We start from the raw sequence: 19,166 nt of genomic DNA, 5'->3' as shown, positions 1-19,166 counted from the left end.
TCACAAAAGTCCCGGTTTAGATTGGTATCATAAACTGTCACTTGGAGGCTACTAGGAGTTGATAAACTGCAATTGGACAAAAGAGAAAAATAGTAGTTACCTCATATTGCTCCTTCATCAAGTTTACCAAACTAGCTTCATAGTCACGGCTGGTATACAGACGGTTCAAGAAGCCAGAGTGAATGTCTTGAGCATTGAGATTGGCATAGCTTGATAAATCGGCATTCCATTTGCCTTTGCCGATAGCAAAGAGCTCGTCCTTGGTAGTATGCTTTGACAAAGCGACAGGGTTGCCAGGAGTGGTGTGGCCAGTGCCAGTAATCATAACGTCATCATCTTGATCATCAGCAGCCTTCGCTGGAGTTGGCGGTTTGTCAGTATCCTTAAGCGGACTCGCCGGTTTGTCATCAGTTTAGACAGGGCTGGTTGGCCGGTCTGCATGGCTTGTAATGTCAACTTGCACTTGTTCAGCAAGGAAGTCATGGTCTTGAGGCGGCGGATCGTTAAGCATGTCGTCAGCGTCGGTTTCTTCCGGATTTGGAGTTGTCTCCGGTTCAGCAGCTACATTATCATCAGCCGGTTTGCTTAACCGAGCCTTCTTGCTGGGTCTTGGCTTGGCGCTGAGAAAAGATAAGACATAAGGATCAGTACAGTATGTAAAGATAACACATCAAGAATAAAGACACGTGCATAGCTCACCCAGGAACTGTTTTGAGAGGTGGAAGCTGTTGGGGAACGTAGCAGAAATTCAAAATTTTCTACGCATCACCAAGATCAATCTATGGAGTAATCTAGCAACGAGGGGAAGGGGAGTGCATCTACATACCCTTGTAGATCGCGAGCGGAAGCGTTCAAGACAACGGGGTTGATGGAGTCGTACTTGTCGTGATCCAAATCACCGATGATCCTAGCGCCGAACGGACGGCACCTCCGCGTTCAACACACGTACGGAGCAGCGAAGTCTCCTCCTTCTTGATCCAGCAAGGGGGGAGGAGAGGTTGATGGAGATCCAGCAGCACGACGGCGTGGTGGTGGAAGTAGCGGGATCCCGGCAGGGCTTCGCCAAGCGCAAGCGGGGAGGAAGAGGTGTCACGGGAGGGAGAGGGAGGCGCCAGGGCTTAGGATATTGCTGCCCTCCCTCCCCCCACTATATATAGGGCCAAGGGAGAGGGGGGCGTAGCCTTGCCCCTTCCTCCAAGGAAGGGTGCGGCCAGGGAGGAGTCCTTCCCCCCCAAGGCACCTCGGAGGTGCCTTCCCCCTTTAGGACTCTCCCTTTTGCTTATCTCTTGGCGCATGGGCCTCTTGGGGCTGGTGCCCTTGGCCCATATAGGCCAAGGCGCACCCCCTACAGCCCATGTGGCCCCCCGGGGCTGGTGGACCCCCTTGGTTGACCCCCGGACCCCTTTCGGCACTCCCGGTACAATACCGATAAAGTGCGAAACTTTTCTGGCGACCAAAATAAGACTTCCCATATATAAATCTTTACCTCCGGACCATTCCGGAACTCCTCGTGACGTCCGGGATCTCATCCGGGACTCCGAACAACTTTCGGGTTACCGCATACTAATATCTCTATAACCCTAGCGTCACCGAACCTTAAGTGTGTAGACCCTACGGGTTCGGGAGACATGCAGACATGACCGAGACGACTCTCCGGTCAATAACCAACAGCGGGATCTGGATACCCATGTTGGCTCCCACATGCTCCTCGATGATCTCATCGGATGAACCACGATGTCGAGGATTCGATCAATCCCGTATACAATTCCCTTTGTCTATCGGTATGTTACTTGCCCGAGATTCGATCGTCGGTATCCCGATACCTTGTTCAATCTCGTTACCGGCAAGTCTCTTTACTCGTTCCGTAACACATCATCCCGTGATCAACTCCTTGGTCACATTGTGCACATTATGATGATGTCCTACCGAGTGGGCCCAGAGATACCTCTCCGTTTACACGGAGTGACAAATCCCAGTCTCGATTAGTGCCAACCCAACAGACACTTTCGGAGATACCTGTAGTGCACCTTTATAGCCACCCAGTTACGTTGTGATGTTTGGTACACCCAAAGCATTCCTACGGTATCCGGGAGTTGCACCATCTCATGGTCTAAGGAAATGATACTTGACATTAGAAAAGCTCTGAGCAAACGAACTACACGATCTTGTGCTAGGCTTAGGATTGGGTCTTGTCCATCACATCATTCTCCTAATGATGTGATCCCGTTATCAACGACATCCAATGTCCATGGTCAGGAAACCGTAACCATCTCTTGATCAACGAGCTAGTCTCCTAGAGGCTTACTAGGGACATGGTGTTGTCTATGTATCCACACATGTATCTGAGTTTCCTATCAATACAATTCTAGCATGGATAATAAACGATTATCATGAACAAGGAAATATAATAATAACCTATTTATTATTGCCTCTAGGGCATATTTCCAACAGTCTCCCACTTGCACTAGAGTCAATAATCTAGTCCACATCACCATGTGATTAACACTCATAGGTCACATCACCATGTGACCAACATCCAAAGAGTTTACTAGAGTCAACAATTTAGTTCACATCTCTATGTGATTAACACTCAATGAGTTCTGGTTTGATCATGTTATGCTTGTGAGAGAGGTTATTTAGTCAACGGGTCTGAACCTTTCAGATCCGTGTGTGCTTTACGAATATCTATGTCATCTTGTGGATGCTACCACGCGCTATTTGGAGCCATTTCAAATAACTGCTCTACTATACGAATCCGGTTTACTACTCAGGGTCATCCGGATTAGTGTCAAAGTTCGCATCGACGTAACCCTTTACGACGAACCCCTTTTCACCTCCATAATCGAGAAAATTCCTTAGTCCACTAGATACTAAGGATAAGTTCGACCGCTGTCACGTGATCCATTCCCGGATCACTATTGTACCCCTTGACCAACTCATGGCAAGGCACACTTCATGTGCGGTACACAGCATAGCATACTGTAGAGCCTACGTCTAAATCATAGGGGACGACCTTCGTCCTTTCTCTCTCTTCTGTTGTGGTCAGGTCTTGAGTCTTACTCAATACTCACACCTTGTAACACAGCCAAGAACTCCTTCTTTGCTGATCTATTTTGAACTCTTTCAAAATCATGTCAAGGTGTGCGTTCTTTAAAAGTATCATCAGGCGTCTTGATCTATCTCTGTAGATCTTGATGCCCAATATGTAAGCAGCTTTATCCAGGTCTTCCTTTAAAAACTCCTTTCAAACAACCCTTTATGCTTTCCAGAAATTTTACATCATTTCGGATCAACAATATGTCATTCACATATACTTATCAGAAATGTTGTAGCGCTCCCACTTACTTTATTGGAAATACAAGTTTCTCATAAACTTTGTATAAATCCAAAATCTTTGATCATCTCATCAAAGTGTACATTCCAACTCCGAGATGCTTACTCCAGTCCTTAGAAGGATCGCTGGAGCTAGCATACCTTTTAGCATCCTTAGGATCGACAAAACCTTTCTGATTGTATCACATACAACCTTTCCTTACGAAAACTGGTAAGGAAACTTGTTTTGACATCCATCTGCCAGATTTCATAAATGCAGCTAATGCTAGCATGATTCCGACGGAATTAAGCATCGCTACGGATGGGAAAATCTCATCGTAGTCAACTCCTTGAACTTGTGGAAATACTCTTTGCCACAAGTCGAGCTTCATAGACAGTAACATTACCGTCCACGTCCGTCTTCTTCTCAAAGTTCCATTTATCTCGGATTTCATGGCTTCCAACCATTTGTCGGAATATGGGCCCACCATCGCTTCTCCATAGCTCGTAGGTTCATTGTTGTCCAACAACATGATATCTCAGACAGGATCACGTACCACTCTGAAGTAGCACGCATCCTCGTCGTCCTACGAGGTTTGGTGGTGACTTGATCCGAAGTTTCATGATCATTATCATAAGCTTCCACTTCAATTGGTATAGGTGCCACAGGAACAACTTCCTGTGCCCTGCTACACACTAGTTGAAGTGACGGTTCAATAACCTTATCAAGTCTCCACCATCCTCCCACTCAATTCTTTTGAGAGAAACTTTTCCTCGAGAAAGGACTCATTTCTAGAAGCAATTACTTTTGCTTCCAGATCTGAAATAGGAGGTATACCCAACTGTTTTGGGTTTTCTATGAAGATGCATTTATCCGCTTTGGGTTCGAGCTTATCAGCCTGAAACATTTTTCACATAAGCGTCGCTGCCCCAAACTTTTAAGAAACAACAACTTAGGTTTCTCTAAACGGTGTCGTCTCAACGGAATTGCGTGGTGCCCTATTTAAAGTGAATGCGGTTGTCTCTAATGCCTAACCCATAAACGATAGTTGTAATTCGATAAGAGACATCATGGTATGCACCATATCCAATAGGGTGCAGCTATGATGTCCGGACACACCATCACACTATGGTGTTCCAGGCGGTATTAATTGTGAAACACTTTCCACATTGTCTCAATTGTGTGCCAAACTCGTAACTCAGATACTCATCTCTATGATCATATCACAGACATTTTATCCTCTTGTCACGACGATCTTCAACTTCACTCTGAAATTACTTGAACCTTTCAATAATTCAGACTTGTGTTTTATCAAGTAAATACACTCAGCATCTACTCAAATCATCTGTGAAGTAAGAACATAATGATATCCACTGCATGCCTCAGCACTCATTGGACTGCATACATCAAAATGTATTACTTCCAACAAGTTGCTCTCTTGTTCCATCTTACTGAAAACGAGGTCTTTCAGTCATCTTGCCCATGTGGTATGATTTGCATGTCTCAAGTGATTCAAAATCAAGTGAGTCCAAGCGATCCATCTGCATGGAGTTTCTTCATACCAGTAGACATGGTTCGCATGTCTCAATCTTTTCAAAAACGAGTGAGTCCAAAGATCCATCTACATGGAGCTTCTTCATGCGTTCTACACCAATATGACTCAAATGGCAGTGCCACAAGTATGTGGTACTATCATTACTATTTTATATCTTTTGGCACGAACATGTGTATCACTGCGATCGAGATTCATTTTAGGTGCAAGACCATTGAAGGTATTATTCAAATAAACAGAGTAACCATTATTCTCCTTAAATGAATAACCGTATTGCGATAAACATAATCCAATCATGCTCAATGCAAACACCAAATCTCGATGGTAGAGGGAGCATGCGATGCTTGATCACATCAACCTTGGAAACACTTCCAACACATATCGTCATCTCACCTTTAGCTAGTCTCCGTTTATTCCGCAGCTTTTATTTTGAGTTACTAACACTTAGCAACCGAATCGGTATCTAATACCCTGGTGCTGCTAGGAGTACTAGTAAAGTACACATTCATATAATGTATATCCAATATACTTCTGTCGACCTTGCCTGCCTTCTCATCTACCAAGTATCTAGGGTAGTACTGCTTCAGTGGCTGTTCCCCTCATTACAGAAGCACTTAGTCTCGGGTTTGGGTTCAACCTTGGGATTCTTTACTAGAGCAGCAAATGATTTGCTGTTTCATGAAGTATCCCTTTTGCCCTTGCCCTTCTAGAAACTAGTGGTTTTACTAACCATCAACAATTGATGCTCCTTCTTGATTTCTACTTTCGCGGTGTCAAACATCGCGAGTTGCTCAAGGATCATCATCTATCCTTGATATTTATAGTTCATCACGAAGCTCTAATAGCTTGGTGGCAGTGATTATGGAGAATCATCACTATCTCATCTGGAAGATTAACTCCCACTCGATTCAAGCGATTGTAGTACTCAGACAATCTGAGTACATGCTCAACGATTGAGCTTTTCTCCCTTAGTCTTCAGGCTTAAGAAACTTGTCAGAGGTCTCATACCTCTTGACGCGGGCACTAGTCTAAAATCCCAATTTCAGTCTTCGGAACATCTCATATGTTCTGCGATGTTTCAAAAACCGTCTTTGGTGCCACAATTCTAAACCGTTAGCATTACGCACTGAACTATCACGTAGTTATCAAAACGTGTATGTCAGATGTTCCGCAACATCTACAGATGACGCTGAGGTTCAGCACACCGAGCGGTGCATTAAGGACATAAGCCTTCTGTGCAGCAATGAGGACAGTCCTCAGTTTACGGACCCAGACCGCATAATTGCTACTACCAACTTTCAACTAAATTTTCTCTAGGAACATATCTTAAACAGTAGAACTAAAGCGCAAGATATGACATAATTTGCAAAGACTTTTGACTATGTTCATGATAATGAAGTTCATCTGATTATAGAACTCCCACTCAGATAGACATCCCTCTAGTCATCTAAGTGATACATGATCCGAGTCAAACTAGGCCGTGTCCGATCATCACGTGAGACGGACTAGTCATCATCGGTGAACATCTCCATGTTGATCGCATCTACTATACGACTCATGTTCGACCTTTCGGTCTCTTGTGTTCCGAGGCCATGTCTGTACATGCTAGGCTCGTCAACACCCGTTGTATTCGAACGTTAGAATCTATCACACCCGATCATCACGTGGTGCTTCGAAACAACGAACCTTCGCAACGGTGCACAGTTAGGGGGAACACGTCTCTTGAAATTTTAGTGAGGGATCATCTTATTTATGCTACCGTCGTTCTAAGCAAATAAGATGCATAACATGATAAACATCACATGCAATCAAATAGTGACATGATATGGCCAATATCATTTTTCTCCTTTGATCTCCATCTTCGGGGCACCATGATCATCTTTGTCACCGGCATGACACCATGATCTCCATCATCATGATCTCCATCATTGTGTCTTCATGAAGTTGTCTCGCCAACTATTACTTCTACTACTATGGCTAACGGTTAGCAATAAAGTAAAGTAATTACATGGCGTTTTCATTGACACGCAGGTCATACAATAAATTAAGACAACTCCTATGGCTCCTGCTGGTTGTCATACTCATCGACATGCAAGTCGTGATTCCTATTACAAGAACATGATCAATCTCATACATCACATATATCATTCATCACATCCTTTTGGCCATATCACATCACATAGCATACCCTGCAAAAACAAGTTAGACGTCCTCTAATTGTTGTTGCATGTTTTACGTGGCTGCTATGGGATTCTAGCAAGAACGTTTCTTACCTACGCAAAAGCCACAACGTGATATGCCAATTTCTATTTACCCTTCATAAGGACCCTTTTCATCAAATCCGATCCGACTAAAGTGGGAGAGACAGACACCCGCTAGCCACCTTATGCAACTAGTGCATGTCAGTCGGTGGAACCTGTCTCACGTAAGAGTACGTGTAAGGTCGGTCCGGGCCGCTTCATCCCACGATGCCGCCGAATCAAGATAAGACTAGTAACGGCAAGTAAATTGACAAAATCGACGCCCACAACTACTTTGTGTTCTACTCGTGCATAGAAACTACGCATAGACCTGGCTCATGATGCCACTGTTGGGGAACGTAGCAGAAATTCAAAATTTTCTACGCATCACCAAGATCAATCTATGGAGGAATCTAGCAACGAGGGCAAGGGGAGTGCATCTACATACCCTTGTAGATCGCGAGCGGAAGCGTTCAAGAGAACGGGGTTGATGGAGTCGTACTCGTCGTGATCCAAATCACCGATGATCCTAGCGCCGAACGGACGGCACCTCCGCGTTCAACACACGTACGGAGCAGCGACGTCTCCTCCTTCTTGATCCAGCAAGGGGGGAGGAGAGGTTGATGGAGATCCAGCAGCACGACGGCGTGGTGGTGGAAGTAGCGGGATCCCGGCAGGGCTTCGCCAAGCGCAAGCGGGGAGGAAGAGGTGTCACGGGAGGGAGAGGGAGGCGCCAGGGCTTAGGATATTGCTGCCCTCCCTCCCCCCCACTATATATAGGGCCAAGGGAGAGGGGGGGCGCAGCCTTGCCCCTTCCTCCAAGGAAGGGTGCGGCCAGGGAGGAGTCCTTCCCCCCCAAGGCACCTCGGAGGTGCCTTCCCCCTTTAGGACTCTCCCTTTTGCTTATCTCTTGGCGCATGGGCCTCTTGGGGCTGGTGCCCTTGGCCCATATAGGCCAAGGCGCACCCCCTACAGCCCATGTGCCCCCCCGGGGCTGGTGGACCCCCTTGGTTGACCCCCGGACCCCTTTCGGCACTCCCGGTACAATACCGATAAAGTGCGAAACTTTTCCGGCGACCAAAATAAGACTTCCCATATATAAATCTTTACCTCCGGACCATTCCGGAACTCCTCGTGACGTCCGGGATCTCATCCGGGACTCCGAACAACTTTCGGGTTACCGCATACTAATATCTCTATAACCCTAGCGTCACCGAACCTTAAGTGTGTAGACCCTACGGGTTCGGGAGACATGCAGACATGACCGAGACGACTCTCCGGTCAATAACCAACAGCGGGATCTGGATACCCATGTTGGCTCCCACATGCTCCTCGATGATCTCATCGGATGAACCACGATGTCGAGGATTCGATCAATCCCGTATACAATTCCCTTTGTCTATCGGTATGTTACTTGCCCGAGATTCGATCGTCGGTATCCCGATACCTTGTTCAATCTCGTTACCGGCAAGTCTCTTTACTCGTTCCGTAACACATCATCCCGTGATCAACTCCTTGGTCACATTGTGCACATTATGATGATGTCCTACCGAGTGGGCCCAGAGATACCTCTCCGTTTACACGGAGTGACAAATCCCAGTCTCGATTAGTGCCAACCCAACAGACACTTTCGGAGATACCTGTAGTGCACCTTTATAGCCACCCAGTTACGTTGTGATGTTTGGTACACCCAAAGCATTCCTACGGTATCCGGGAGTTGCACCATCTCATGGTCTAAGGAAATGATACTTGACATTAGAAAAGCTCTGAGCAAACGAACTACACGATCTTGTGCTAGGCTTAGGATTGGGTCTTGTCCATCACATCATTCTCCTAATGATGTGATCCCGTTATCAACGACATCCAATGTCCATGGTCAGGAAACCGTAACCATCTCTTGATCAACGAGCTAGTCTCCTAGAGGCTTACTAGGGACATGGTGTTGTCTATGTATCCACACATGTATCTGAGTTTCCTATCAATACAATTCTAGCATGGATAATAAACGATTATCATGAACAAGGAAATATAATAATAACCTATTTATTATTGCCTCTAGGGCATATTTCCAACAGAAGCTGCGTGGCCGATGACTCGCCAGAGGATGAGTGAGAAGTACCCTGATAATTTGAATCAGATGGGTTAAGAGGCTGGCGGAAACAACCTGCTTTTGGGCATGAAGTATCAATGGGATAAGAGACCTCTGATCGGCGTTTCCGAACCGGACTGTTCGGTAAACCGGCGGAGGTAACTACCTGGCCACTGTGCCGGGTTGTACGGCGAGCTTCGTATTGCTGCGTCTTCAAAAGAAAGTTTGGGTCCAAGTAAGCAAGAGGGTGAGAAAATTTTACTTTCCAGTTTGCTTGACGGATTTTTGATGTTGGCAGAGGATCTGAATCGGAGGAAAGAATAGTTACCTCTACGTCCTCAGCATGACTTCCTTCAGCGTCCTCCTGATAATAATCATTGTCAATGAGATGTACGAAAAATGAACCAAGAGAGTCAAGTTCTACCTCTGGTTCCGGGTTACCCACATCGTCATCAGCTGGTGGATCGGAGGATGCAGTGGTCCTTCTCTTGGCAGGTTTTTTAACAACCTTGGTCTTTGGATGAACCGGTTTTACCGGTTTATCTTGCGGCTTCGCCGGTTTGTCTTGGGATGGTTTATTGTTCCAGAATGGATCATCACCCTGTCAGAAAATAATCACACTTTCAGAGAATATTTGGACAGAAGCAACTTCAGTTAAAAAGATTATATGATTCTTACAGCTGGCGGTTTGTTGAAGGTGCAGAAAGGGAGTAGTCCAGTTTGGGCACAGACAGCCTCCGGTTCGTTCAGTATCTTCTTTACAGCTTCAGTGACTTCTGCATCTGTAAGCTGAATGTCAATGTGCCGCTGAGCATCCTTCAAACTCCCCGTGTACTCACACATCAAACCGGGGCACCGGCTTAAGGGCAGAATACTCCAGCTTACCCAGCAACGAGCAAGATCAACTCCTGTTAAACCATTCGCCATGAAGGCTCTAAGCTTTGATAATTGGGGAGCATAGTTGGCCCTTTCTCTTGCTGTCAACCTCTGAGGAAAAGGATGTGTGTTGCTAAGACGTTCAGGGCGGTAACCCGGCAAAGGATTTTCATCAGATGGAGATGTATCAATGCAGTAAAACCAAGTCTGGTTCCACTCTTTGGGGTGACTGTGGAGTTTGGGGTGAGGGAAGGTGACTTCCTTCCTTTTCTAAACCGCCATTCCGCCCAGCTCCGTATTGGGTCCGTCTGAGAACTCTGTGCGACAGTTTAAGTGAAAGAAATCCCTAAACGGTTCGACTGAAGGTTCCTCTTGAAGATAAACCTCACAAAAGACTTGGAAGTGGCAGATGTTGGTCACAGAATTGGGACCGATGTCTTGAGGGCGCAGCTGAAAATTGGCCAGTACATCCCGGAATTTTTTTGAACCGGGAGGGCTAAAACCTCGTCCGAGATGATCAGCAAACACGACCACCTCTCCGTCCTTGGGTGTAGGAGGATTTTCCGGGCCAGGGACCCTCCAGTGAATGACATCTTTCTTGGCTAAAGCGGTCGTTTTAACAAGATTGTTTAATTGTTCCTCAGTTACTCGAGAAGGAGCCCAATTGCATTCATACACTTGCTTGGCCATGGCAATGGAAGTCTGAAACAAGATTATTGCCGGTTTAAGATTTACAGTGGACAACTATACAACAGTATAAGGATACAAGCATATTGATAAACCGGAATTGGTTATTCGTAAACCGGAGTCTGACAATGGAAACAGTACAATGATGAAAGCATTGGCAGTTCAACAGGGGACTAGTGGTATCTACTGGGTCATCATTTTGTATGTGAAGTTAAACCGCCCAATCTGGTATTAAAGATGTATAAGTGAAGGGGAAAACAGGTTTCACAAGTTGGCATCGTAATTTTGGATCTACCGCATGTCAGAAAATGAAAATATATTCAGACCTAAATATTGGTACCGAAGCAGTTGATGAAGGTTCAGATGGGATTTTCTACTTAAACGAGATGAGTTGGATATCAAACAGGTGCTAAAACTACTACCGCGCGAGATCTATGTGGTTTTTGGATCTAATCCATGGATATAAGTAAGGATAAAGAAGGGCGGCGAAGAACACTGACGAACGACAGAAACCCTAAGTGCAGATCTATGGTAAGAGAAAGGGGAGACTTACGGAGGCTGTCGAGCAGCAGCGGCGTGCGGAGGAGCTCTGGTACGTTCAGGTCGATGCAGCGGCCAAGGTTGGTGCAGCAGTCGAAGGTTGACGGCGGTGGCTGAGGTCGATGGCTCGGGCGTCGCGAGGATGACGATGACGCGAAGAGGCGCGAGGGGGAAAATGGAAAGACCCCCTGGCCCTATTTATAAGGGAGATAACCGACAGGCGCGAAAATCGAGGAGCCGAATTTTTGGATATGAAGCGGAGCTGTCGCCTCGATGGTCGGAGGCTCGTTAATGACAGGTGACGTCACGGCGGTTTACCATGATCCTAGAAGATGATGTCACGGTGGTTTACAAGATTGTATGTAGATGTTGAAGAAGAAATTTTCTAAAGTATTGAGGATTGACATGAACCAGTTCAAATCAATCTGGGGCCTAATGTTGGGGATATTACCACTGGGTGTAAACCGGACAGGAGAGGCCGGGTTAACCCCATAAGTAGTTCATCTGTATCTGAAGCCCATGAAGACAGGCGGTGACGCCTCATGAAGGCCCAGGGTCCAAAGCCGGTTTAAGGCCTGTAGACACAAACCGGTATTGATATGTAAACTTGTGTTGTAAGATAGAGGTAGCAGAGACCGAGCCGGACACGATTATGAGCCGGCCTGGGGATTATGTAAACCACCGGGCGTCAACCCATGTATATAAGGGGACGACCCGGCGACGGTTCAGAGACAACAAACAACAACTCGAGACTCAGACAAAGCGTATTCGATCCCTGGTCATCAAAACCCCATCAATTCCATCACAACTAGACGTAGGTTTTTACCTTCATCGTAAGGGGCCAAATTAGTATAAAACTCTCTTGCGTCCGTTGTCCGCTTTAACCCATTTAAGCTAACCCGTAGCGATGGCTCCACGACTAAGTCCTTTCTCTAGGACATCTGCCTTGACAAAACCACGACATTTTCCATTCAACCTGCAACCGCTAACGTATTGTTTTCCATTACCTATATCTGTGGCACGCGTGCATGCATGCATGGTTGCGTTTAGGCCGAACGGACGTGTGCTTGCGTTTTGGTTTTTTCGTTTGAGTTGATGGTTTGGTTGTGTAAGTTGGTGTCTTCGTGGGTTGATTCAGAGAAGTGCTCATCTATGCGGGTTGATTCACAGCAACGCCAGGGGCCTCTTTGCAAAAGAGCACGCGCTGACCGGGTATGCACCCACACGTCCACATGGCGCTCATTGATTCGTCAGGACCAAATTTGCACATCTTATGCAAGTTGAGGGATTGGGTAGGGTCAAATTTCAAGTTGTAGAACTAAAGCATCACATTGAGAGCAAGTTCTAAGACTCCTGATGCTTTTAACTCTTCGAACGAGACCACCGACTCCCCCTAAGAAAAGCTTTGCGCATCCATCTGACCGAAGCATCTATCTGAAAATCAATCCGTAGAGGTCGTATGTGGCAGACAGCACGCTTTTCTATTGTGTTTCGTGTACATCAACTATACTAGTATATTATTATATTTTAAAATTTTAAGAAGGTAGGTAGTTTTCTCGCTTGCTTCCTGCTTGATATAACCATTTTTCTGCTCGACCACCTGAGTTAGTTTATTGGTTCCTAGAAGTGGGATATGATCGGACATGGGTGACAGCAGAAAGAAGATGCTGATGCGTCGTCCCAGTGGCCCTGTACTCTACTCTCTCCGTTCATTCCTTGGTTCATGCAGCCAATCAACGGTCAACGCACAACCACATCAGATTCTGTTTTACAAATGCTTGAAATCTTATTGCATAATATGTTTTGCAAAAAAGAATCAATATGTAGTTCACATCGTATGACGTGGTGTGCTTTCTGCGTCAGAACATCGTAAAACTAATTAGACAACACCAGTTCTTCCCTCTCACAGAAGCTACAGGGGAAAAAGCATACAGAGGGAGAGACAGAAAAAGAGTGGCAAATTTGGTTGTTTGATGCGACTAAAATGTGCTCCGGCCCCACTTGTCTGCCAGATAGGGATAGCAAAGTCAATAGCCAGAAATTAAGTTTGAATCACAACGAGAATTTGAGAATAGTATTGTGATGAGTAAGGCATCTCCGACGGCAACCCGCAAATTTCATCCCGCCTTCGTCCGCGGACATGGATGCGGGAGGCCGCCATCCAACCGTACCCATTCAAACTCTTTTTCGACAAACCGGATGAAATTAGTGCAAACACGACCGGATTTCATATAAACATGACGGATTTCATACAAACACGGCGAATTTTCATTAAATTTCGAACATTTATAACAAAAAAACCGACCTGACCCTAAACCTATCCTACGGCGGCGGCGCTCGGCGTCCAAGCCGGTGTATTCCTAAATCCACCGTCTCCATGAGCACCGGCGATAAGACCCGTGAAGTGAAGGTGCGTTCTCCGGCGAGCAAGAGTAGAACACGGGAGACGGATCCCGCCTCCCGTGCCATGCTCATCCTCGGAGGAGTCCGCGACCTGTCCGTCGCTGGTGGACGTCAGGTCCACGATTGAAATGGTGGCGCCGGCGTTGTCGTCGTCCCACAAGAGCGCTTGATGGTACGTCGGCGGCGCGTAGGAGGCGCAGCTGGCGTTGTTCTCCTCCCGCTTCCTGGCAAGCGGCGGCTTGAGCGCGGACGACATCGTAGATGGCACGCTGCTCTGCGACGAAGTTGTGGTTCGCCACGGCCTCCTCGCTCGCGCGCTCGCCGTAGATCAGGCCCTCCGCCAGCCGGCGGTGCTCCAGGAGGAACATGTTGTATCGTTGTTACTCCTTCGCCTATTGGGACAATGCCGCCGGCGCAGGCAGCAACCTCTGCCATGGCGGCGTTGTAGTGCGCCTGCACCTGCTCCATGGTGAAGCCAACATGCACAGGAGGCGCGGGAGCCGGGGCGGTGTCATCGGAGTCCATCGTGGTCTCGTTCTCGTCGTCAGAGACCTCGGGCGAGCTGGACGGGAAGCCGGCCTCGATCCGTCTGGCTCGGCGGCTCTGCCAAGCAACGGCAAGGGTGGCCACGGCGTGCTTCATCTTCGTGGAAAGGCTCTCCCACAAAGCTTCGCCGCCTGTAGTCATGGCGGATGTAGTGCAAGGGAGGAGGATGGGGAGGGGCTTGTGTCGTGGTGTGAAGTTAGTCGGGTGTGGTCGCCTTTAAATAGTGGATTCCGGTGAGGCAAGGCGTCCGGGTGCGTCAATGCGCGGCGTCGGAGCAGGTTTCTCAGCCGGCGAGCCTGCTTAATGGCGGTACGGACGGGCATTGGCATTGAATGGGCATGGTAGATATCTATTCCGTCCCGTCCAGTCACGCATCTTCGACATTGAACAGACGCGAGCACCGGAGACATGTCCTGGGCGGCGTCCTCGGCCGGCGCGCCACTTCAATGCCGGAGGCAGTGAAAGGTTGTGTCCGCCTTGAGCCGTCTTCAATGTTGAGCGGCGCGCTGTACAACGGCATGAATGTGGGTAGCTGGCGTCGGGCGGGAACACGCGCGGACGAGGGAGAAGGGGTTTTGGTGGGCCAGGTTGGTTAGAAGCGGGCGTGGTATCGATCCGGACTCCCGCAAAGTCCTCTTCACATTTGTCTCTGGTTTACGGGAAAAATCACGTCCAAATCGCGTCGCAGACCGATACAAGCCCAAGTTGAATGACTTCCGTTGTGCGGACATATGCGAGAAGGTTACGGGTCCTAGTTGGAGATGCCTTAGATATGTGCAAACAAAGCTGTAGTTGTCAGGTAGCTCCACGAAAATACCACTCAGACAGGGGATGGTGATCCGACTGATCAGTCGAGAAGCATGGCACCGAGGGCATAAGTATATTTTAAACTGTTGTGCACACACCACCGACGATCCTCACATGCACAAGCCGGTGAAAACACCTACTCAGATAAGATCATGACAGGTTATCTATGTACTGTCACTCTAGTTTTCCACCTGTGATTTGTGAAGGTTAGATTCGAACGGTATCACTGAGAAAAGGAAAGCTCAGCTAGCAGAAGCAGCTAGCCAATCTCTACTCCACGTCATCTATGTTATGCTTTCAACATCACGGCACTAGAAATATACAACACGCCACTGTTTGTGCTATTGTACTACCACTACGTTTTCTTCACAATTTTATAAAACTTTATAGGTATTCTTTTGAGAAAAAGCAAACAAACTAAGAATGTTGCTTTCTCGCTTGCTTTGTGCGAGGTTCTGACTTGTTTCCGACTTGAGAGAAGCGGATATGATCGGGCATGACGTGCCGTCCCGTCTTCTGTACGCATTCGTATCGTGCATGAGACGCAAGCTTTGCGTATTTACGAAAAAAAAATTGTCATCTGTTGACAAAATTAATAGTTTCTCTTCTTTTTCTTGAGCTTTCGGCTGCGTACAAGTACAAGATGCTGCTGCTTTGTTCCGTTTTAGCTAGGAGTAGAAACAAAGAAGAATAAAAACAGAGATCTCGAAGGCTAATTGGTTTGATGCCAATCAGAGATCTAGACGTGCATAAAAGGAAGAAGCAGAGCTGATTCTTTATCTTTCTCCTAGAACTTTCGGTTAACTGTAAACGATTCTGTCCCAACAAAATTCCGACGAGACCACCGACCCCCAAAAACAAATCTTCGTGCATCCACACGCATCTATCTGAAAATCAATCTGTAGACGTCGTATGTGGCAGGCAGCACGCTTTCGAGCAAAACTATATTTTAAAATTTTAAGAAGGTACTAGTAGTTTTCTCGCTTGCTTCCTGGTTGATATGACCATTTTTCTGCTCGACCACTTGAGTTAGTTTATTGGTTCCTAGAAGTGGATATAATCGGACATGAGTGACAGCAGAGAGAGGATGCTTACGTGCCGTGTCCATGGCCGGACAAATTTGGTGTTCTGACCTTTTACGAAAATTAAGCCAGATCTGACTTTTTTTTACCGTCGAGGTCGACGGGTAGAGTATACCAACCTATCGCCAAGGTCCTGACGGTAGGCAACTTATCCACGTTAGTGTAGTGCAGGCCTACTGCGAAACAGGCTGCCAATAGCCTGTGCAACCCTACCGTCAAGGTGCCCGGCGGTAGGATGTACAAGCACTATATTTGATACTTATAATGTTTTTACGGTAGGACGTGCGACCATACCGTCAAGAGTCTCGGCGGTAGGCAGTTATACCCTACCGTCATCGACCCCGGCGTTAAAAAAAAGTCAAATCCCGAAATCTTTTCGAACTAGGGTCAGATTTGACTTAACTTTCGTAAAAGGGTCGAAACACCAAAATCTTTTCCGATCCTGGAATACACACATACACTGCTGACGTGGCAATCGTATCACATGTGCCTTCTACACGCATGCATGCATGCATGCACGCACAAGTGGGTGGTGAGAACAAAAAATGGCTCGTGACAAACCAGCAATGCATGCAGCCAAAGAAGCAGATCATGTCAGCTTATCTGCTCGATCAGATCCGAGTTCAGGCCAATCCCAATTTTAATTTGCCCTTTTTTTAGAAATTTTTCATTCAAATCACGAATCAGTACAAAGTAGGTGACCTTTACAAGCACACTGAAACGCAAACACAAAGGACCATGAACACTTAGAGTACCCTAAGACAACCAAAACACAAGAAGATCTCCGGAGCCCTGTGTCATCATCCCTGAATCTTTAGAGAAGACCCCTGCAGCAGAAGGATCTGCAACCAGTCGCAAACAGGTCATCATCTTCGACCACGATACAATTGCCGCCACGCTGCTTCCTCCTTTCTTGACACCAGCGCTGAGAGGGCATGGACATCAATCCAACACACCTGCAACAGTCGTCGCCATCTTTGGCTTTGAGTACCGCGAAAAGTGTCCCTTCCAGAAGGAAGAGAACTCGAGTCATCCGGCCGGTCCAGCACCGCGGCCGGGCCATCCGCCCGGACAAAGCAGGATCTCCCACCAGCATCAGCGCAGAGGAAGGAGAAGAACAGCAGCAGCAAATCATACCAACAAGGAAGAAGAAAGGTCTTCGTCTCCCTGCCTCCATCGCCCATCTGAGGATCCAAACGGCCAGTGCCGATGGACCTCCAACCACCATAGCCCGCGACCTCGACGAGATCCGGGGATCCCCAACACCGTTGGCTCCTAGACGAAAGCAAAAGCCTCGCCTGACCGTGAACGGAGCCCGGAGAAACTTATTCCGACGCGACACCACCGCAACGGCCTCGGCATCGTCTCCCTCAACCCTAACCCTACCACACACCCACCTAGTGAACAGACCCGAGGTTCCCCCTCCCTCCCGCCGCTGGAGCGGCCGACGGAGAGAGGGAACCGGCGGCGTCACCGGCGGCGCGCAAGGGATCCCTAGTCGCCTCCTTGATCGCCTCGAGCGATCCAACTTTTCCGGGCGTTGCTGTTTTTAATTTGCCCTTCATTCATTCATTCATTCCTTCCTTCGTTTATGCAGCCAGTCAACGGTCAACACCCAACCGCATCATATTCTGTTTTACACATGTTTGAAATCCCAGTGCATATGTTTTGCAAAACAGGATTCAATATGCCGTTCATATCGTCAGAGCATCAGAAATTAATTAGACAACATGGACAGAAAAAAGAGGCAAATTTGGTTTTTTGATGCGACTAAAATGTGCTCTGGCCCCACTTGTGTTGCCAAACACGGATAGCAAGTCAATAGACTGCCAGAAATTAAGTTTGGATCACCATGAGAATTTGAAAATAGTATTGTGTTGAGTAAGTATGTCCAAACTGAGCTGTAGTTTGCAGGTAGCTCCACGAAAATACCACTCAGACGGGGGGTGGACAAATCAGTCGAGGCATAAGTAAACTTGTGTGCACACACCACAGACGATCCTCGCATGCACAAGCCGGTGAAAACACCTACTCGGATAAGATCGTGTCAAGTCTAGTTTTCCACTTGTGAAGTCAAGACAATTCACAGATTCGAACGATATCACTGGGAAAAGGAAAACTCAGCTAGCAGAAGCAGCTACCTCTAGAAGCCAAATCCCTACTCCACGTCATCTATGTTATGCTTTCAGCATCACGGCACTAGAAATATACAACACGCCACTGTTTGTGCTATTGTAATGCCACTACATTTTCTTCAACATTTATAAAACTTTATTTATAGGTATTCTTTTTTTTGAGAAAAAAAAAACTAAGAAGGTTGCTTTCTGCGAGGTATAACCAATTTCTGACTTGTTTCCGACGTGAGAGAAGTGGATATGAGGCCATGTACAATGATTGATAAAATAATCTTATCTTAAGTCTTGCATCTAATTTAGAGATAACAAAAAAGTATGTGTACAATGGGTATATCTTAGTCTTATTTTTAATAACTAGCTATTTCTAAAACATGATGAGACATATTGTGCTAAGAGAACATCTCTTATCTTAAATAAGAGAAGGCAAGTATTTTCTTATAATTTCTCACCCTTCCACCTCAGCATTTATTGCGCGTGGCACTCATACGTGCCGTCCCGTCTTCCGTGGCGCCGTGCTTTTTCTTCACACCTGGAGCTTGGATCATGTATGCATGCAAGAGTTCTTTTCTTCCCCCAGCCGTGCATGAACAAGTAGGTGAGAAAGAAAATGGGCTCGTGTCGTGATGAACATGGACGCACCGACGCACGCAGGCGACAGCAACATTCTCAGGAGAAAAGAAGGTTATCTGTCCAGACGAGAGTTTCAGACCAGCCCCATTTTCCTTTGTTCTGTTCATCCAGGCTGTCGGTCAACAGTCAACGTCCATGCCAAAACTCACCAGAGGTTCTATCTTGCAAAGATTCATTCTAAAAGAAGAAAAAAAACTTGCAAAGATTCGAAATAACCATGTTGTGCTTCGAGATAACTGCAGTTCACATGATGGAGTATAATACGT

This window comes from Triticum aestivum, chromosome 5D, assembly GCF_018294505.1.
Source record: "Triticum aestivum cultivar Chinese Spring chromosome 5D, IWGSC CS RefSeq v2.1, whole genome shotgun sequence".
NCBI lineage: Eukaryota > Viridiplantae > Streptophyta > Magnoliopsida > Poales > Poaceae > Triticum > Triticum aestivum.
Note: the sequence above shows the minus strand (reverse complement) of the source record.